This window comes from Leucopleurus acutus (assembly GCF_964270905.1).
Source record: "Leucopleurus acutus genome assembly, chromosome: 4".
NCBI classification, from domain to species: domain Eukaryota; kingdom Metazoa; phylum Chordata; class Mammalia; order Artiodactyla; family Delphinidae; genus Leucopleurus; species Leucopleurus acutus.
In genome coordinates, this window is record NC_139146.1 from 21,902,098 (window position 1) to 21,925,147 (window position 23,050).

Genomic DNA, 23,050 nt, shown 5'->3' on the forward strand with positions numbered 1-23,050 from the left:
TAAAAAAAATAAAAAGAAAAGAAAAAACAAAGGTTCAAAGTGCTTCTACCTCTCTGATCTTATCTACGTATGTGAAATTGGAATAGGGCAGGTATTAACCTCATCTGAAAGTGGAGAAACTAAGGCACAGAGAGGTTTATTAGCTTGTCTAATGTTGTACAGAGTCCATGAGGAACACAGGAATTAAATGTAGGTCTTGACTTTTAGTCCAGTACATTATGATCTATGCTATTACTCAGCCTATTATAAACAAAAATATCTTAAGGAAAAAAAGTCCCTTAATTCCTTAGTGGCACCCAATAATAGCACTCCAAATGAGTCAGGTCAGACTGTAAAATAATGGCAATTAAGTGATTAGGCACTTATCTATTTCTAGCCTCACCGCAGGCTCACTTTTTTTTTTTTTTTTACAATTTATATCCTTTCTAGCATTAAATCTCCACTATTTATTAGTATTGGAGAGCAGCCTATTGTTTGCTAAGTGACTACCATTGCTATAACCCCTCTTTGGGAAACTGACCTTGATATCATGCCAATTTGATTGACCAAGAGAGGGTGCCTGACCCAAGAGCAGCCAATCTAACACAGTTTGGCCAGTTTATGTTCCTTCTCTGTGCAGAAGGAACAACACAATGAACTGAACCTAGAAGAACCTCCCTTTAGGGAGTTTGAATGTGAGAAATACACAGTTATCGGTAGAAGGAAAAAGGTTTCCGGAATTCCCTGGCGTCCAGTGGTTAGGACTCCACGCTTTCACTGCTGAGGGTGCGGGTTTGATCCCTGGTTAGGGAACTAAGATCTCGCAAGCCGCGCAGCACAGTCAAAAATAAAAAAATAAAATTAAAAAAAATGTTTGAAAAGGTTTAAAGAGGACAAAGAGGGCAGGCAGTAAGTAAAAGACATGAGTATGCGAAGCTATGAACAAGCAGGAGCCACAGGGTAAACTGCAGGATAGAGGAGCAGTTAGATGCAGCTGGGGTAGTAAAAGCTGAAATATTTACACATGAAATATAGTATCTGGGGTCTCCTTCAAATTGCTTCCTCCCCAATCTAGGGTCAGGGAGGTAGTGGGGAGGAGTATAGAAGAAACAAGATTGGTCACAAGTTGACAACTGTTGCAGCTGTTGAAAAGTGCCCAACCCATGCTGACACATGATAGGTTCATGGGGTACCTAGTAGGAACATGGCAATTCATTAAACTTTTCTCCCTACTTTTGTATGTATTCGATATTTTCCACAACAAAAGGTTAAAAATTTTAACATATTTCATTTCCACTGCTATCACCTTGGTCAGTCACCATTTATCCTTCCCTTGATTACTGTAATAATCCCTAAAAAGCCTCCTACTTTCTTTCTACCTTCCTTACTCCACCCACTTAGTCTCTTTTTCAACACAGCGTCAGAAGGATCCTTTAAAAATCTAAATCAGATCATGTCACTCCTTTACACAAAATACCGAAATGTCTCCCATTTCATTCAGAGAAAAAGCCAATGTTCTTACAATGGCCTGCAATATCCTATGTGATCAGATCCCCTATTACCTATCTGACATGTGTTCCTGTTTTCATGGAATATCTGGAGGAAGAATGTTTCAGGTGGAGGAAATACCCTGGAGCAAAGGCCCTAAGGCAGGAGCAAGGCTGGTAAATTTGAAGAACATGGATTACCTCGTAAGAGTCCCCAAGATCATCCAGAGATGATCAAAAACAAGACTGATGTTCAGGAAATATAGGCTGACCCAGTCTTCCTAGAACTCAGGAATGATGTGGTAAAAAAGGAATGGGTTTTAGAATAACACAGACTTACCTAAACACTTATCTTTCCAGTTACTAACTAAGATTCAAGTTCTGAGCCTCAATTTTTCTCACTTGAAAAATAGGGAAAATAGCAATGATTTTCTGAGAGTGTTGTCAACTGAGGTATTATATATAAAACATCTAGCACAGTGCTCAGCACATGGCTGGTACTCAATAAATGTTACTAAGTAATAGAAACCTGTGCCCTACTCTTGAAGAGAAAGCAGAGCAAAGTCTGGCTTAGGTAGATGGGAAAACTTTTCTTAAAATATCTCTCACAGGGCCTGTGTGGTAGATGGAGCCTTGGCTGGTAGAGCTTTGGGCAAGTCACTTCACCTCTTTGGAATTTAGTTCAATCATCTTTAAAATGAGTTAACTGGACCAGATGATCTCTAGTGCTAAGATCCAGTGCTGAGATTCTGTATCTGAATAGCAGTCAGTGACTCCTCCTTTAAGTAGCCCCTTGGGTATGTATCACAGGGAGGTGTTGCAATGACAGAGGGTGGGGTGGGGAGAAGGAGATATCTTCTAAATTCTGAAGCCTGGCTTGCTTCATGGGTGTGTGACCTGTCTAGGCTCAGAAGGGCTGTGTGCTTAATTTAATGCTCTGCTGCTAGTGTCTCAAAATTCTCAATAAATTTTGAACAGGAAGACCTGCAAATTATGTAGCCAGTCCCGTTCCTAGGAGATGACTATGAATAAGTAAGTATAAAAGATATTTTCCTGTGATTAATTAGACACTAGCAGTAAGACAACCCTGGGCACCTGAAGAGAGGTGACTAGATGGGTAAGATAGTTGTCTGGGACAGAATTGAAGTGGCAGGAGGTTTTGTGGGGATCAGGAGGGAAGGATGATGATGGATGAACATGTCAAAGTACAGTTGACCCTTGAACAACAGTAGGGGTTAGAGGCGCCACCCGCTCCCCAGTCGAAAATCCAAGTATTACTTTACAGTTGGCCCTCCGTATCTGCAGTCCTGCAACCACAAATTCAACCAACCGATCGCTTAGTATGTATTTATTGAAGAAAATCCATGTATTAACTATAGCATAAGACTGCCATCTACTGGTTAATGATATGAATTCTTTCAAAGATTTCCAATGCAAGGTCTTTGCATTTCAGTATCTAGAGGGTTCCAGAAAGGTTTGACATACTATATTGTACAGTTTGAAATAATTATTAAATGCTTCCTCAGTTCCAACTTCCAAAATAATCAAAGACTCCTTTTCTGTTTTCCTTAACAGTTCCCTAAGGCTGCTTTCATTTGTTCAAAAAATAACTTTTAAAAAGTACTATGTGCCAGGTATCAAGTATTCAAAGATGAATGCCATTGGTAGAGATATTTAGGTCATTAAGAACTTCATCAAATAGATTCAAATTGTCAGGTTCATCCTGGGTCTGAATCAGAATATCTAGAATAGCATCATCTTCAAAACTGGATGGTCATTTAGGGGTAGGGTTATGCTTTCATTCAATATGAAGTGCTATGAAGAGCTTTGGGCAAGTCACTTCACCTCTTTGGAACAATATGAAGTGCTAATATGCACGGTGATGTTCAGGCCCAATGACCAACATTCAGGCTACTGGCTTGAACAGACATTATTGGAGAATTGACTGGAAAAGAAGAGTAAGCAAGGCTGTGATAGAAGATGAAGGAAGTTAGGGGCATGGGGCAAACTAATAGTCACAGATAAAGAACAGTTTTCCAGGGGGCTTCTCTCATCCATAAGCATCCCCACTGAGAATTCCACTAGAATAAAGGGTTACCAGAAGTCCTCTCTTCTACAATATCTAGATTACCAGGAAGAAAAGAGGGAATTTAAATACTCAACCAGTCATTAGTGGTTAGGACCGCTGTGAAGGGAGAAGAGTAGCAGAAATTTAAAGAAGGGTGAGGAAGATCTCTCAGGATCTCTGCCCAGTTTTAAGTCCACATCCCTCATATTACAGGTAGTGTAACTGGTTCTTTTCAAATAATTCTGATATACTCACTACACTAACTGTAGAAAATATCTGAGAGCCAAAGAATAATACTCTCCCTCCACTCAACAAACAAGAAAAAGTCCTTTACATAAACGATTATATACTCAATGCCATTTCTTGTTTTGCTTTAGGTAATTTTTTAAACATCAAGATAACAAGGATATCAAAGGACATAAATGTTGACACTGAACTTCCTCTCTTTAACATACACTTAGGGCAGAAAAACCTGAGTGAGGATGGGGCTGATTTCACACTCCCAGACCCCACTGATTCATCTGTGTTCCCATAGCACAATGTACTCACCAATATCATACCATTTTTCTGCCTTCAGTTTGCTTTCCTGTCTCCTCTAGTCTGTGAGTTCCGTGAAGGCAGGACAGTCTTATATCTATACCCCTCCCTCCACTATATCCCTTTAACACATAGTAAACATTAATAATTGCAGTGGAGTAAATAAATGGGGCATGCTGGACAGTCTCAGACTCAGCAACCCAGCCTTCCCATCCTATGTTCTGAGAACTTACACACAGAAGCTCTACTGAAGGAATCAGCCCCAGCTGTTTTTATACACAGATAATCTTATTCTGAACCAGACCAACACTACCTTGGCCATAACAGATTAGGCCACTTGCTCCAAGGGCAGTCAATCTATATACTTAAGAACAGCCTATGAGAACTTTATTCAAGACCAATAATTCTAATTAGCTAAACCAGTTAGGGTCTGATTCTTGGGAATTTGACTTCAATACACAGAAAAAGTCATCAGCTAGTAATGATGGTTACAATGATGGGAACAAAATTTGCCACTCCAAAATGTATCTCTTTGGCATTATGATTAATTTAGGCTGATTATCTTTAAGAAACAGAAGACTCAGAAAGCCTTTCTTTTTACTTCCCTCTTAGCTGCCTAAAGTATTTAAATAAAGGGCTTATTCCCAGAATAGAGGTATCACCAGAAATATCTGCAAAGAATATGGGATAGATGTGGTGGGGGAAACTCAGTGTGGTCTAGAGATCAGAGTCCACCCAAAAGGGGCCTAGAGACCAGAGTCCATCCAAAAGGGGCCCAGGGACCAGAGCACACCCAAAAGGGGCCTAGGGACCAGAGCCCACCCAAAAGGGGCCTAGGGACCAGAGCATACCCAAAAGGGGCCTAGGGACCACAGCCCACCCAAAAGGGGCCTAGGGACCAGAGCCCACCCAAAAGGGGCCTAGAGACCAGAGTCCACCCAAAAGGGGCCTAGGGACCACAGCCCACCCAAAAGGGGCCTAGAGACCAGTGCCCACCCAAAAGGGGCCTAGGGACCAGAGTCCACCCAAAAGGGGCCTAGGGACCAGAGCCCACCCAAAAGGAGCCTAGGGATCAGAGTCCACCCAAAAGGGGCCTAGAGACCAGAGTCCACCCAAAAGGGGCCTAGGGACCACAGCCCACCCAAAAGGGGCCTAGAGACCAGTGCCCACCCAAAAGGGGCCTAGGGATCAGAGTCCACCCAAAAGGGGCCTAGGGACCAGAGCCCACCCAAATGGGGCCTAGGGATCAGAGTCCACCCAAAAGGGGCCTAGGGACCAGAGTCCACCCAAAAGGGGCCTACGGACCAGAATCCACCCAAAAGGGGCCTAGGGACCAGAGTCCACCCAAAAGGGGCCTAAGGACCAGAGTCCACCCAAAAGGGACCTAGGGACCAGAGTCTATCCAAAAGGGGCCTAGGAATCAGAGCCCACCCAAAAGGGGCCTAGGGATCAGAGTCCACCCAAAAGGGACCTAGGGATCAGAGTCCACCCAAAAGGGGCCTAGGGACCACAGTCCACCCAAAAGGGGCCTAGGGACCAGAGTCCACCCAAAAGGGGCCTAGGGATCAGAGTCTACCCAAAAGGGGCCTAGAGATCAGAGTCCACCCAATGTCCCATTTTCTCTGCAGGGCCCAGCAAACATTTGTTTATCAAACATTTGCTTTTTCATCTCCATGACCACTGCCTTCCTCCCCTCTGAAGTCCCAACATCCTCTTTTATCTCTAGCTGACGATGGCATTTATGGTGAACTTTTGGCCAATTTGGCAAGTTACTCCATGTTCCTGGGTCTCTCCTATGTCTATATGTTATTTAATTTTTGTTTGATTTTCTCCTGCTAATCTGTCTCATGTCAATTTAATTCTTGGACCAGCCAGAAGAACCTAGTTGGGTAGAGGAAAATTTCTTCCTCCCAGACAATGGGCAAAAGTAGAAAGGTATAGAAGGAAAGGCAGACAACAGAGGCCATGAGGCAAAAGGGATCATGTTGAATTCCAGTAAACAGAAACTGGATATAAGAAAAGAGGGTGAAATAATACCTTCTTAGAAATGGAGATAATGAATTCTTGCTTCTGATGAAAAGAAATATAACTTGTTCACTATAGCTTCCTTGGATCCTGAGTGGCCAAAAGTATGTATTTCTTAAACAAATATGAATTAAGCACCTACCAGGTGACACATATGACATGACTTTTACAGGTAAACAAATCAATTTGGTTCCCATGGAGATTTGAATCCAGCTCAGAAACATAGCATCTAGAGTTTGAAGACTGACAATAAACAAGTAAAAACAATTGTGATAAGCATTACAAAGAAGTAATGTAGGCGCTCACAGAAACACATAGTATCTTGAATTATATTTTCCATTGGCCTATCTTTGCTAAGTTGCCTGATTATACAGCCTTTACTGAATTCTACGAGGCCTAACTTACATCTGAGATTCTTTTCATCCTTTTTTCACCAGTAACCATACATAAAAAGGCTACTTCCCAGGGTCTACAAAATCTTCAAAATACAAATTGGCTCCAAATTCAAAGAGAAAATCGTAAAATCTAAGTAAGTAAATGTTTTCTCCGCAAAACATAGCACTAATTCGAACACACTACGATTAGATGCTCCAGGCAGGCGTCAGGGCTGTGCCTCCAAGGTGGGAGAGCCAAGTTCAGGACACTGGTCCACAAGAGACCTCCCAGCTCCATGTAATATCAAACGGCAAAAATCTGCCAGAGATCTCCATCTCAATGCCAAGACCCAGCTCCACTCAACAACCAGCAAGCTACAGTGGATACCCTATGCCAAACAACTAGTGGAACACAACCCCATCCATTAGCAGAGAGGCTGCTTAAAATCATAATAAGGCCACAGACACCCCAAAACACACCACCAGACGTGCACCTGCCCACCAGAAAGACAAGATCCAGCCTCATCCACCAGAACACAGGCACTAGTCCCCTCCACCAGGAAGCCTACACAACCCACTGAACCAACTTTAGCCACTGGGGACAGACACCAAAAACAACAGGAACTACGAACCTGTAGCCTGCAAAAAGAAGACCCCAAACACAGTAAGGTAAGCAAAATGAGAAGACAGAGAAACACACAGCAGATGAAGGAGCAAGGCAAAAACCCACCAGACCTAACAAATGAAGAAATAGGCAGTCTCTCTGAAAAAGAATTCAGAATAATGATAGTAAAGATGATCCAAAATCTTGGAAATAGAATGGAGAAAATACAAGAAACATTTAACAAGGACCTAGAAGAACTAAAGAGCAAACAAACAGTGATGAACAACATGATAAATGAAATAAAATATTCTCTAGAAGGGATCAATAGCAGAATAACTGAGGCAGCAGAACAGATAAGTGACCTGGAAGATAAAATAGTGGAAATAACTACTGCAGAGCAGAATAAAGAAAAAAGAATGAACAGAATTGAGGACAGTCTCAGAGACCTCTGGGACAACATTAAATGCACCAACATTTGAATTATAGGGGTCCCAGAAGAAGAGGAGAAAAAGAAAGGGACTGAGAAAATATTTGAAGAGATTACAGCTGAAAACTTGCCTAATATGGGAAAGGAAATAGTTTAAAAAGTCCAGGAAGCACAGAGAGTCCCATACAGATAAATCCAAGGAGAAAAACGCCAAGACACATATTAAACAAACTATCAAATATTAAATACAAAGAAAAAATATTAAAATCAGCAAGGAAAAACAACAAATAACACACAAGGGAATCCCCATAAGGTTAACAGCTGATCTTGCAGCAGAAACTCTGCAAGCCAGAAGGGAGTGGCAGGACATATTTAAAGTGATGAAGGAGAAAAACCTAAAACCAAGATTACTCTACCCAGCAAGGATCTCATTCAGATTTGATGGAGAAATTAAAACCTTTACAGACAAGCAAAAGCTAAGAGAATTCAGCACCACCAAACCAGCTTTACAACAAATGCTAAAGTTACTTCTCTAGTCAGGAAACACAAGAGAAGGAAAAGACCTACAATAACAAACCCAAAACAATTAAGAAAATGGTCATAGGAACATACATACCGATAAATACCTTAAATGTAAATGGATTAAATGCTCCAACCAAAGGACACAGACTGGCTGAATGGATACAAAAACAAGATGCGTATCTATGTGGTCTACAAGAAACCCACCTCAGACCTAGGGACACATAGAGACTGAAAGTGAGAGGATGGAAAAAGATATACCATGCAAATGGAAATCAAAAGAAAGCTGGAGTAGCAATTCTCATATCAGACAAAATAGACTTCAAAACAAAGATTATTACAAGAGACAAAGAAGGCCACTACATAATGATCAAGGGATCAATCCAAGAAGAAGATATAACGTTTGTAAATATTTATGCATCCAACACAGGAGCACCTCAATACATAGGCAAATACTAACAGCCATAAAAGGGGAAATCGACAGTAACACAATCATAGTAGGGGACTTTAACACCCCACTATCACCAATGGAAAGATCATCCAAAATGAAAATAAGTAAGGAAACATAAGCTTTAAATGATACATTAAACAAGATGGACTTAATTGATATTTATAGAACATTCCATGCAAAAACAACAGAATATACTTTCTCCTCAAGTGCTCATGGAACATTCTCCAGGACAGATCATATCTTGGGTCACAAATCAAGCCATGGTAAAAACTGAAATCGTATCAAGTATCTTTTCCGACCTCAATGTTATGAGACTAGATACCAATTACAGGAAAAAATCTGTAAAATATACAAACACATGGAGGTTAAACAATACACTTAATACCCAAGAGATCACTGAAGAACTCAAAGAGGAAATCAAAAACTACCTAGAAACAAATGACAATGAAAACATGATGACCCAAAACCTATGGGATGCAGCAAAAGCAGTTCTAAGAGGGAAGTTTATAGCAATACAATCCTACCTTAAGAAACAAGAAACATGTCAAATAAACAACCTAACCTTACATCTAAAGCAATTAGAGAAAGAACAAAAAAAACCCAAAGTTAGCAGAAGGAAAGAAATCATAAAGATCAGATCAGAAATAAATGAAAAAGAAATGAAGGAAATGATAGCAAAGATCAATAAAACTAAAAGCTGGTTCTTTGAGAAGATAAAGAAAACTGATTAAACCATTAGACAGACTCATCAAGAAAAAAAGGGAGAAGACTCAAATCAACAGAATGAGAAATGAAAAAGGAGAAGTAACAACTGACACTGCAGAAATACAAAGCATCATGAGAGATTACTACAAGCAACTATATGCCAATAAAATGGACAACCTGGAAGAAATGGAAAAATTCTTACAAATGCACAACCTTCCAAGACTGAACCAGGAAGAAATAGAAACTATGAAAAGACCAATCACAAGCACTGGAATTGCAACTATGATTAAAAATCTTCCAACAAACAAAAGCCCAGGACCAGATGGCGTCACAGGCGAATTCTATCAAACATTTAGAGAAGTGCTAACATCTACCCTTGTCAAACTCTTCTAAAATATAGCAGAGGGAGGAACACTCCCAAACTCATTCTACGAGGCCACCATCACCCTGATACCAAAACCACACAAAGATGTCACAAAGAAAGAAAACTACAGGCCAATATCACTGATGAACATAGATGCAAAACTCCTCAACAAAATACTAGCAAACAGAATCCAACAGAACATTAAAAGGATCATACACCATCATCAGGTGGGGTTTACGCAGGAATGCAAGGATTCTTCAATATATGCAAATCAATCAATGTGATACACCATATTAACAAACTGAAGGAGAAAAACCATATGATCATCTCAATTGATGCAGAGAAAGCTTTTGACAAAATTCAGCACCCATTTATGATAAAAACCCTCCAGAAAGTAGGCATAGAGGGAACTTTCCTCAACATAATAAAGGCCATATATGACAAACCCACAGCCAACATCATTCTCAATGGTGAAAAACTGACACCATTTCCACTAAGATCAGGAACAAGACAAGGTTGCCCACTCTCACCACTATTATTCAACATAGTTTTGGAAGTTTTAGCCACAGCAATCAGAGAAGAAAAAGAAATAAAAGGAATCAAAATCAGAAAAGAAGAAGTAAAGCTGTCACTGTTTGCAGGTGACATGATACTATACATAGAGAATCCTAAAGATGCTACCAGAAAACAACTAGAGCTAATCAATGAATATGGTAAAATAACAGTATACAAAATTAATGCACAGAAATCTCTTGCATTCCTATACACTAATGATGAAAAATCTGAAAGTGAAATTAAGAAAACACTCCCATTTATCACTGCAACAAAAGGAATAAAATATCTAGGAATAAACCTACCTAAAGAGACAAAAGACCTGTATGCAGAAAATTATAAGACATTGATAAAAGAAATTAAAGATGATACAAATAGATGGAGAGATATACCATGTTCTTGGATTGGAAGAATCAACATTGTGAAAATGACTCTACTACCCAAAGCAATCTACAGAGTCAATGCAATCCCTACCAAACTACCACTGGCATTTTTCACAGAACTAGAACAAAAAATTTCACAATTTGTATGGAAACACAAAAGACACCGAATAGTGAAAGAAATCTTAAAAAAGAAAAACGGAGCTGGAGGAATCAGGCTCCCTGGCTTCAGACTATACTACAAAGCTACAGTAATCAAGACAGTATGGTACTGGCACAAAAACAGAAAGATAGATCAATGGAACAGGATAGAAAGCCCAGAGATAAACCCACACACATATGGTCACCTTATGTTTGATAAAGGAGGCAAAAATATACAATGGAGAAAAGACGGCCTCTTCAAAAAGCTGGGAAAACTGGACAGCTACATGTAAAAGAATGAAATTAGAACACTCCCTAACACCATACACAAAAATAAACTCAAAATGGATTAAAGACCTAAATGTAAGGCCAGACATTATCAAACTCTTAGAAGAAAACACAGGCAGAACAGTCTATGACATAAATCACAGCAAGATCCTTTTTGACCCACCTCCTAGAGAAATGGAAATAAAAACAAAAATAAACAAATGGGACCTAATGAAACTTCAAAGCTTTTGCACAGCAAAGGAAACCATAAACAAGACGAAAAGACAACCCTCAGAATGGGAGGAAATATTTGCAAATGAAGCAACTGACAAAGGATTAATCTCCAAAATTTACAAGCTGCTCATGCAGCTCAATATCCAAAAAACAAACAACCCAATCCAAAAATGGGCAGAAGACATAATAGACATTTCTCCAAAGAAGATATACAGAATGCCAACAAACACATGAAAGAATGCTCAACATCATTAAACATTAGAGAAATGCAAATCAAAAGTACAATGACATATCTCACACCGGTCAGAATGGCCATCATCAAAAATATCTACAAACATTAAATGCTGGAGAGGGTGTGGAGAAAAGGGAACCCTGCACTGTTGGTGGGAATGTAAATTGATACAGCCACTATGGAGAACAGTATGGGGGTTCCTTAAAAAACTAAAAATAGAACTAACATACGACCCAGCAATCCCACTACTGGGCATATACCCTGAGAAAACCATAATTCAAAAAGAGTACCAAAATGTTCATTGCAGCTCTATTTACAATAGCCAGGACATGGAAGCAACCTAAGTGTCCATCAACAGATGAATGGATAAAGAAGATGTGGCACATATTTACAATGGAATATTACTCAGCCATAAAAAGAAACGAAATTGAGTTATTTGTAGTGAGGTGGATGGACCTAGAATCTGTCATACAGAGTGAAGTAAGTCAGAAAGAGAAAAACAATTACTGTATGCTAACACATATACATGGAATCAAAAAAAAAATTTCTTCTTGGTCATGAAGAACCTAGGGGCAAGACGGGAATAATGACACAGACCTACTAGAGAACGGACTTGAGGATACGGGGAAGGGGAAAGGTAAGCTGGGACAAAGTGAGAGAGTGGCATGGAAATATATACACTACCAGACTTAAGGTAGATAGCTGGTGGGAAGCAGCCGCATAGCACAGGGAGATCAGCTCAGTGCTTTGTGACCGCCTGGAGGGGTGGGATAGGGAGGGTGGGAGGGAGGGAGACTCAAGAGGGAAGAGATATGGGAACATATGTATATGTATAACTGATTCACTTTGTTATAAAGCAGAAACTAACACACCATTGTAAAGCAATTATACTCCAATAAAGATGTAAAAAACAAACAAAAATAACAAACAAAAAAAGAAACAAAAGGATATAACCAATATGACTCATAGCAAATGAGAGGACATAGCCAAACGTCATATTCCAGGCTTTGACTTCCCTTTGGTGGCTATTGTCTGGGTCTGTAATGCTTTATTATAAGAAAAAGGAAGCAATGAGAAACGTGTCTTCAAACTACCTGTCTTGGAGAACCAGAATAATCTACCATGCCTGTGGAAAAGAGCAAGAGAGCCTCATGGTCATGATGCACACAACAGGGCCCTGTCTTGAGAACAATCACAGATTTGTTCTTTGTCTTATTCTCTTGTATTTCAGACAACTGTGAACTAAATTTCAAAAACTTGGCTGGAATATCAGCTATTTTTTCTATTGAAAACTCTAGTTGTTTTGCATTATTTTGATTCATGGACCAAAAACACAGCTAGAAAGGTTACTTACTCTATTGTAACTAAGCAACAAAGAATTTTTTTTTCTTCATAAAAGAGTTTCACACAACTACGTTCTTCATCATTTAAGAGCAAAATTCTTTCATTTTTCGTAAATAATCCAAATAATAACTAACACTAATTATGCTCCAGGTATTACTTCTAGTGCCCTTCTTAAACTATTTCATTTAATTCTCACAACAACTCTATGGGTTAAGACTAATATTAATTCTATTTTACAAATGGGGAACCTGAGCCTCATAGAGGTTAACCAATTTGCTCATGCGGATACACTCAGCAAGTCCTAAAGTTGGGATTTTAACTCAAGTAGGGTAGATCATGAGAGTTCGCATTTTAATCACTCAGCTACACAGTCATTAAATACTTTATAATACTCAAGGTCAAGCTCAGTATTTCACTCCTCTTCAACCTTTTCCTCATTCTTTTTCCTATATTTGAATACCTCACAACAAACCCCTCCAACTACATCTAAGCAGTCACCAAATCTTACTGTTTTTTTCACCTTTATCTTTTTCAGGAGGTCTATGCTCATATATACATCTGCCTAATAAAATTTTCCACTTGAATATCCCACATGTACTTTAAACTCACCATAACTCACCAGTATCTTATTCATGTATTTCTTATTACAGTGAATAATACCATTATCCCCTCATTGGAGGAAAAAAAAGTAATTTGATGGACATCAGAAATTAGATAATTTCTGCCTCTTGGACAATCTACCCACCAAACACATATGGGTTGCATACACACACACATGCATGCAAATACACACAGATACCACCCCACCCATCTGACCAAATCACTAATCCTTGCTAATTATCACCTAAACTATCACAAGTGTCTCTTTACTGATTTTCCTGCTTGCTTCTTATTTCACTCCACATCACCTCAATCTAACTTCTGTACTGCTGCGGAATGGCCTTCATGGTGTAAACATCTTCTGTCTTCTTTTTGCTTGCATTTTCATAATGGACTATAAGATAAATTCTAAACACTTTCACAAAGAATACAAGACTTCAGAATCTGACATCTGCCTATCCACTCAGATAAATTTTCCAATTACTTTCAGTTTCCTTTGTCTGGAGTATCTCTTCTCTGGGATTCCCACAAATCCTACAAGCTTCACTTGAAATGCTGCTTCCTTCATGCAGATTCCCTGCCTCTTGAAGGCATGTTTAGATACTACTGCTCGCCATTCAGTATTTTTTTTTAACATATCACTATTATAACTACAATATTGTTATATTGGTTGTTCACATGTCTGTCTTTTCACCAGGGTTTTGGGAGGCAAAACAATATATACACTTTAAAATTAGAAAAAGTATTTAAATGTGATATACTGACACTATAGACACTTTAGAAAATTCAATAATGTCTAAAGAAGAGTAAAATTATTTATATTTCTTCCACAAAGAGGATACCATTATTTTTAAAATATTTATTTTTTTCATACACATACAACATAAGTTATATATTTTTTATTTGTCTAGAACATTCATGGTTTGGTTTCATTTTTTCCTAACAGCTAGCACAGGGCTCACAGCTAGCACATACAAAATAGTCTATTTGGTAAGTAAATGAATGATTCTAAATGTATGCCCTTTTCCTCTATTTCCCCAACTACTGTCTTATAATCATTCTTCTGAGCTACTCTAATTATATCTTCAGTTGGTCTCATTGTCTCCAGTTTCTTCTCCCTTTAATTCATCCTCCACATTGCTGCCATGGTTATAATATAAAATAAAAATCTTGCCACATTATTGTCATATTTATGAATCCTTTGATGACTTTTATTTCCCATGAAATAAAATGTAAATCCTTATCAATCCAGACTTTTCACAATTTAGTCCTAATCTACTTTCTTGACTCTTCTTCTGTTATTTCTACTTCCTGTATCGGCATCAATCTAGTCTAGTTACACTAGACAATTCACAGTTCTGAAAGATTCGCCATGGAGTCTCACTTTGTGCCTCGACTCATGCTACTTCTGTCTAAAATATCCTTCCCTAGTCTTCCTCATCAGGCAAATATTTGATTCATCCTTCAAAGATAATTTTTTTTTTAAAAAAAAACCTCTTCTGTGAAGTCTTCTTCAACCCTACCTCCATTTTTTTTAGCCAAATAACTTGCTCTCTCAGCTGTTTCCAAAGAAGTATTCCCCAGAGCTAAAAGTACAGTTCTGTACAACTGCATTCCCTCACCTCCCCTTATGCACTCATGGAGGTTCAGATTTGGTAGGTCTGGAATGGAGACAGGAATACATTCTTTTAAAAACACGCTACATCCCAAACCAAACAATGCGACTTCAGGGCCAGACTGAACTCTGGGTTGCTAAGTGCTAAACATTCTTTTTAAAGCATGACTCAGAATTGCGCTAGAAACAGAAGTAGAGCATGTTGGGGTCCATGCTTTCAGGTATAAACAAAACCAATCATTGTTTTTGATAGGTTTTATGGGTATGAGTCCTTAGGAAGTGAAATCAGACTCTTATTTCAAAGTGTTCAAAATACCAGAGAAACAGAAGGATTGAAAACAAAGTGAAACAAAGGCATACAACTATAAATATTAAAAAAAAAAGAGGAAAGGACACGAGGCCACATAAGCTGCTTCTATTATATTGTACTCATACAAAAGTGAGGAGATGAAGCAGCACAGTGAAACTAGTTATAAGAAAATATGATATGTGCCCAAGAAGCCAACAAGGGCCTTGGCTCATTCAAATCCTAGAATGGCATTACTGGCTCTAAATAGGTCACTTAGCACAAAATGCTTGAGATTTTCCTCATTCACAAAGACATGCAACTCCTTTTAAAGATTTCAGTTCAAAGCAACTCTGTGTAAAACCTATCCCCATTTTCTCTTGCATACAATATACTCATTCACTAAACAAATGCCCAGAGAGGAAAAGTGCATTAATAGTTAATTTTTTAAATCAAGAGTTTTAGAGACAGAAGGACTGTTAGAGGATCATCTAGACCACGCTTCTTAACCTTTTTCACAACATAGTGCACATGGAAAATTATGACTGTCTGGCACTGGGATAAAAAGATGAGACTGCTAGGGACTAACAGTGATTGGTAAAGAGTTCATGCTGCTCCAGGCCACACTTGGGGATCATAGAGATCAAGATGTCATACAACCTCTGTAACCCATATTGCTTGAGAAGATATACTAGATAAACCAATACATCATAGAGATGAGGAAAAAACCAAGCCCCAAAGGGTGGCTTAACAGCAGAGGGGTTAACAAAATCACTTAGTGGGAAAGTGAGTATTGGTTTTCACAGGCCTCATATGAACAATGATTCTAATGTGTGCTATTCAGAATTCATCAATTCTGAGCATTGATGGCATCATTTTGAGTGGTAAACCAATTCACTGAGGTACCTAACATGAGCAATAGAAAAGACAATGAAAAGACAATGATCTCTCCCACAAATATGTGTACCATTTTCCAACTGTATTTAAATGTTACTTGAAAAAATAAAAGAGAAATTCATTCATAATTCTCTAAATTCATTGAAAAATTGCTAGATGAAATACTAGAAACAATTTTTAAATGAATGCAAGAGGCTTCCAGGAAAGCAGTGGTATGAATATAGGGAAAGAAGTGAGAACTGAAGCAGTTGGGTGCCCTGGGAGAACCTTTATACCCAGGCTGCCCAGAACTGTACATCTTCCAAGAGCACAGAGCTCCATCTAGCATAAAAGCCATGCTCAGGAAAAGCCATTCACAAGGAAAAGAGTTCACTAGAAACAAGTGAATAAATAACGCTTCACAGAGGTAAGCAGGAAAGAAAACTGTCTAGAAGGGGAGAAAAGCTCTCCTGAGAATTTATAGCCACTGGAAGGTTCAGACATGGATTTAGGATCAAAATTTATACTGTTTACGTGGTAAGGAATATCATACACTAAAATTCTTCATTTCTGGACTCATTTAAACTGGACTCAGGTCTGTAATGTCGTCATACCCATGGCAGAAAGAAACACAAATCCTCCCTTGAGGAATGAATTTATTCTTCCCAGTTTCTAAAATGAATACACTCTCTATTTTAGTCTGCCTGGGTTACCAACTGATGTAGTGTACTCTGCAGTTTTTGTGTGGAGTATTCTATATATGTCTGTTACATCTCATTGCTTTATAATGTCCTTCAAGTTCTCTATTTTCTTTTCCTTTTTTTTAAATTGAGGTATAGCTGATTCACAATATAAGTTTCAGGTGTACAACATAGTGATTCAAAGTTTTTAAAGGTATACTCCATTTGTAGTTATTATAAAATATTGCCTATTTCCCTGTGCTGTACAATATATCCTTGTAGCTTATTTATTTTATACATAGTAGTTTGTACCTCTTACTCCCCTAGCCACTATATTGCCCCTCCCTGCTTCCCTTTTCCCACTGGTAACCACTAGTTTGTTCTCTATATCTGTGAGTCTGTGTCTTTTTTGTTATATTCACTAGTTTAGTTTTCAGATTCCACATATAAGTGATATCATACAGTATTTGTCTTTATCTGAAAGTGCTCTATTTTCTTATTGATCTTCTGTCTAGATCAGATGTTTTGCCCATTACTGAAAGTGGAGTACTGAAATTTTCAATTATTATCGTAGATCTATTTCTCCCTCAGTTCTATCCATGTCTTCACATATTTTGACTAGGATTTGCTTGGTTTCTGTAAACCTTTGACTGTTTCCAGAGTTCTGGCAAACTTATTTCAGGTTGTTTCTGCTTATTTTCAATGTTTCGTGGAGGGACAGAGGCGTGGAGCTGCCTACTCTACCATTCTGAACATGGGTCTCACAAGGTGGTTTTTTGATAGAGTTCTCATCAGAGCAGAAAAAAATAAATCTGTTTTCTAACAGGGCATATTTATAGATATGAACATAAAAGCTGAGTTCTCCAGTAGAGGCTTGAAGCCTCATTCCCTGCATCTATTGCTCCATTTCATGTTGGTCCCTGAGTTCTCCCTGAGGAAACATGGAGCTCCATGAAACACAGTTTGAAAAACACTGTTATAAATCATTATAATCCCCTGATATTTATGTGCCTAGTGCCTGTGATCTGATGTTAGAAATACTTAAGTAATCATTTTGACCTAGACTTATCTCTTTCTTGTTTCCTAACTTATTTCAAAAAACTTTCTTCCCATCTTCCCAACTTTGTGAAAAAGCACAAAGAATAAAATGATCTGTCATTCCATCTCCCAGAGTTAACTGCTGTTAACATGTTGACATTTCTCACACCTATAAAACAAGTGTAATTCAGGTTAATATTTTATATATAGCAGTTATCACCTGGGCCTCCATTTGCTTAACACTGTTATTCTAGCTCACACCTATGTCAATATTGTCATGTCTACTCTTGGAAGCCTATTACATGACTTTATGAGAGAAGACGTGTCATGTATTGACTAACCTTTCAATCTGCACCCTCAATGACCATCCCTCCAACACCTTTCAATAAAACAAAGGTTGATTGCTCTATTGGTTAGCATAATGAGACTTCAAGGCTGTGGGTTTTAACATCTTTGTCATCTATGACTACCAATTAAGCTTGGCCATATTAAGTTGTTTTTAAACTTCAAAATGCAGCAGAATGCCCTCTTTATTTTGAAATAAAATCTTTTATGAAACCCCAAAATATAAAATAAACAAAACTGAGCTCTTAAGGTTGAAGTCTGTATGTGTGCGAGTAGGTAGGGGGAAGAGGGTAGGCAGTTTATTCACAGCCAATCCTGCTTAGCCTTCCTAACATCCCAACCATGATGCAGAACCCCAGGGCTCTGGGACAGTGTTTGAATATCCCATATCTGTGAGATGTCCTCAGCCAGTACTTCTAAAGAATTGGATGACTATTGCATCTGTATCTCCTACGGCTCCTCAGATAGTGCCTGACACACAGTAGGCATTCAAGGAGTATTCACTGAAATAAAATACATGAAATCCAAAATGGGGGAATGGATTAGTGTATATCCATTACTGGTACTTGAGAAAAATCTCAGAAAGTATCCTCACTGACAGTGGTAGATCAGTAGTGGTAGATCTCAGTGGTATCATTATACTACAGTGTTACAAAAGAGATAATTAAGATTGTATTAGTGGCTGCAGAATACAAGAAACATAACTGAATAAATATTTAATTTCTTCCACATTCAAGGTACGGTTTGAGAGACTATAGAGGCTGCAAAGATGGTAAAAATATAGGATAGGTAAAATATCCTGAAGAATATTTAATACTCTGATAGGCGAGATAATTTACATAAAATTTTGCTACAAAGCAAGCCAACGTACCAAACTATGTCAAGAAAATTTCAATGTTTTTTGAGCTGAAGGTAGAGAAGTTTTGAAAAATGACCAGTAGACACCTCATCAACAGGTGGCTGTTACAGAATGTAGAGGGTAATTGATGCAGAAGAAAGGCAAAAAACTATGGGAACAAATACTCACTGCATAATTTTCAGAAGATAACTCTCACCCTAAGAAGGAAGCATGACATATGAAGTAGTTGGAGATGAGTTAAATGTGAACTTTTTTGCAATTGGTGTGTTAAAAACACTGAGAATGGAGAGATCAACGTGAACTGTAGCGAGGGAAACTTTATGAAGTTGGTAATTTGAACTGAAAAAAGATGGGAAGGATTAGGATAGGTGGGGAAGCATTTCAGTTTAATGAAGACAACATGTGCCAAAGCCCAAAGGCCAAAAGGAGAAGAGTTTCCATGAGGAAGAAGAAGAAATCAATCTGGCTGGAGCAAAGGGTGTTTGCTGGGCACCAGGTTGGCTGAGTGGGGTGGAAACAGATTAATAGCGGGAGCTGCTAAAGGTCAAGATGAAGATAAAAGAGAAGCTGCGGGCTTCCCTGGCAGCGCAGTGGCTAAGAGTCCGCCTGACGATGCGGGGGACACGGGTTCGTGCCCCGGTCCAGGAGGATCCCACATGCCGCGGAGCAGCTGGGCCCGAGAGCCATGGCTGCTGAGCCTGCGCGTGTGCTCCGCAATGGGAGAAGCCACGACAGTGAGAGGCCCGCATACCGGAAAAAAAAAAAAAAAAAAAGAGAAGCTGCAACAAATAGCAATTAGTTTTGATGACTGTACAACTCTCAAAGAAAACTATCATAGGTGTGTAAAGTAGTAATGATGGAAAAGAAATAAGAGAAATGAAAGTCCTAAGGATATTGAGGTGGCCTGAGATGTGGACAGTGAAATAGATTACCCAGAGAATTCGACAGCTTGAATAGAATCAGGGGTGACAGAGATAAATCCTCTGACTTGACAGTAAAGTTGCACCAGTGTCAATTAAGAAATCCAGTTTCTGATTCTCTACTCTAAGTTTAATGGTGAGCTCTGGGGTGCAGCTGAGGATCAGTTGACCCTGTCGTTTGATGGGGTACTGTCCCTCAGAGGGGTAAAAATATACCCTCTGAGGGTGCTGGGGTCTAGGGAGATTGTTTTTTAAGCTTTTCTTTCTCTACAGCCATTAGAAATAGAAAACAAGAGTATTCATAACAGAAGACACCAGAGTCACTATAACCCCCCCAAACAGTTCAAACAAATGTTTTCTCCTGTTAATCTAAATTCAGAAAGAGAAAAAGACAAGAAGAGACTCTTACCATTCTCGTTTATTGGATACTACAGGCAGAAATCTGGGAGACTGACTAGTAGAATTCTCATCTTCTGCCGGCTTATGTTAGAGGTCCCAGGATCTGTCACCAGCAGCAGCCCTGGAGTGAGCAGTGTCCAGTTAGTGACATCCATCCTTGATACCAGAATTGTGGGCAAGGAAATGTTCTCTACCACTCTGTCCCCTGCAGGACTCCAAATGGATTTCACAGTTTTACCTCCAGCTCTAGGCTAATCCCAGTGGTTTACTGTCTGTACACCTAGTAGATGGACTAAATGCTATCTGACTAGACATGATAACACCACACAGCAGCAAATAAATTAATAACTAGATTATTTCTCATTTTGGTATTCCTTTATGGATTGAGTCAGACCAAGGAACTCATTTTATAACAGAAATAAACTACGTGCTTGCAAAAACTTTGGGGTACTCATTAAAATTTCATGCCCTGCACCGTCCCCAATCCTCAGGGCAAATAGAACATAAAAATCTAGACATCAAAAGGACTTTAGTGGCTTCCCTGGTGGCGCAGTGGTTGAGAGTCCGCCTGCCGATGCAGGGGACACAGGTTCGTGCCCCAGTCCGGGAAGATCCCACATGCCGTGGAGCAGCTGGGCCCATGAGCCGTGGCCGCTGGGCCTGCGTGTCTGGAACCTGTGCTCCGCAGCGGGAGAGGCAAAAGGACTTTAGGAAAAGTCTATCAAGAAACTGGACTTAATGGCCAGAAGCACTACCTCTGGCCCTTATAAAAATCCAGAATACTCCAAATAGAAGGTGTAGATTAACCCCTTTTGAAATAGTGTTTGGTCACCCTATGCCTACTGGCGTCTCTAAACCTCCCATTTCTGGATTGAGTGAACACTATAGGGACTTAAGTGAACAATATGACACTACGACTAGCCATATACAGGAACTAACTAGTATACTTGGGGGATATTATCGACAGTAAAAAGGGCGTGGAATGCACTGACTTGCTATCCCCTTTGACCAGGAGATTGGGTATACATCAAGGTTTTTAGAAGAAAGCATGCATTGTCATCTTGCTGGGAAGGCCCTTACAAACTGCTGAGCACTTACACTGCCATCAAAATAAAGGAAAAATCCTCCTGGATTCATGCGAGCACTGCCAGCTTTGACCCAGATCAGCAGCACTCCCAGGACAACTGGAAGACCATTCCTAAGGTGACCTTAAACTAAGGATTTCCAGGACCAATTTCCAGGTCCCAGAAGCAGACAAAATCATGAAGTAGACAGTTGTTCCCAAGATCACAGATCAAGAAACTTCCTTCTATCTATTTTCTCCCCTATTGCATCTCCCTAGTCCCAGATGAAAAGAAAAAAAGTGCTTCCTTGTCACAAAGCCCTCCCTTTCTTTAGCCATTTATTAAAAGGCTGACTGGAGGGGCTTCCCTGGTGGCGCAGTGGTTGGGAGTCCGTCTGCCGATGCAGGGGACACGGGTTCGTGCCCTGGTCCGGGAGGATCCCACATCCTCTCATCCCACAGTGAGAGGCCCCATACTGCAAAAAAAAAAACAAAAAAAAAAACAAAAAAAACCCTTTGGCTTCTTTGTTCATAAAGTAGCGCCACATAAACACACTAGACCAGGTATTATAGAAAACTGGCTTGTGTACACAAGTCTAAGTTCTTTTCAGTACTAAGATCCTTTTTCTTAGGCTTTGGAACTTATGAGTTGGAAAAGGCAGTTCTAAATCTTTCCATAGTAACAGAACAACAGTTCAATATTGGTATGCAAATGTCAGAAGTCTTTCAGTCAAAAGTTAGTAGCCTCTGCTGGACTTGAAAATCTTCTTGCCCCGGACACACTGACAGCCCAAGAAAGAGGAGCTTGTGCCATCACTGATGAAGCATGCTGCTTCTATGTAAATCACCTGGGACAAATAGTGTCTAATCTGCACCTTTTGAAGACAAGATAAACACCCTCCATCAGATAAACGAGGCTCAGCCATTCTATTGGACTGACCTATTCCCAGGGATGGGAGACTGATTTAATGGGATATGGGGAAGTGTGCTTAGATGTGTTGTTTTCTGTTTATTCATCCTCATTCTAATCTATGTTCTTCTCTCCCTTTGTAGATCCCTTGCCACTCTGCTGCTAACCCAATTCTTCTCTCCACAGCCACTAACTCAGAGTTTATGTGAAACTTTTAGGGAAGTTTCAGACAGGGGAATGAAGGAGTTCAGAGCATGTCACCCCAAAATATGTCACTTTGGCATATTGAATATTTTCAGTTAAAGGCATTCGAGAAACAGCTGGTGCTAGAAGTGCACTCTGACCTTCCTTTTTCTTCCTGAAGGAGATAAAATTCCCATGTAAAAGATGCCCTCCCTACATCAGGAGGAAGAAAAATATTTTTATCACCAGAGATGGAAAATTGGACCAAAAAATCCATACAAACAAACCTTGTTAAACTAACCCTTATCTTCCTAGTCATTTCTCCACAATTAACTACCCTTAACCAAACCTCTTTGTCTTACTTGTTTCTTTTTCTAAAAGGTAGAAAAGCTTTCTGCGCTGGTCAATTCCTCAGGTCTTCATTCTCTTGTGAAGGTTCCCATGTACATGTAAAAAAAAAAAAAACCCTAAAAACCACTTCTATGCTTTTCTCCTGTTAACCTGTCTTATGTCAATTTAATTCTTATGCCCAGCTGGAGACCCAAAGAGAGTAGAGGAGAATTTTCCCTTGCCTACAATCGTAAAT

The 23,050-nt window shown here is 39.3% G+C and overlaps 1 long non-coding RNA gene across 2 annotated transcripts in view; it reads right to left on the minus strand.

Annotated features, from left to right (window-relative positions):
- LOC309961332 overlaps positions 1-23,050 on the minus strand; it is a 75,870-nt gene that overhangs the window by 52,370 nt on the left and 450 nt on the right. For both annotated transcript variants that reach the window (XR_014326176.1, XR_014326177.1), the window contains exon 2: positions 20,319-20,429. This is a non-coding gene — a long non-coding RNA (uncharacterized lncRNA). The remainder of the gene's footprint in view (positions 1-20,318; positions 20,430-23,050) is intronic.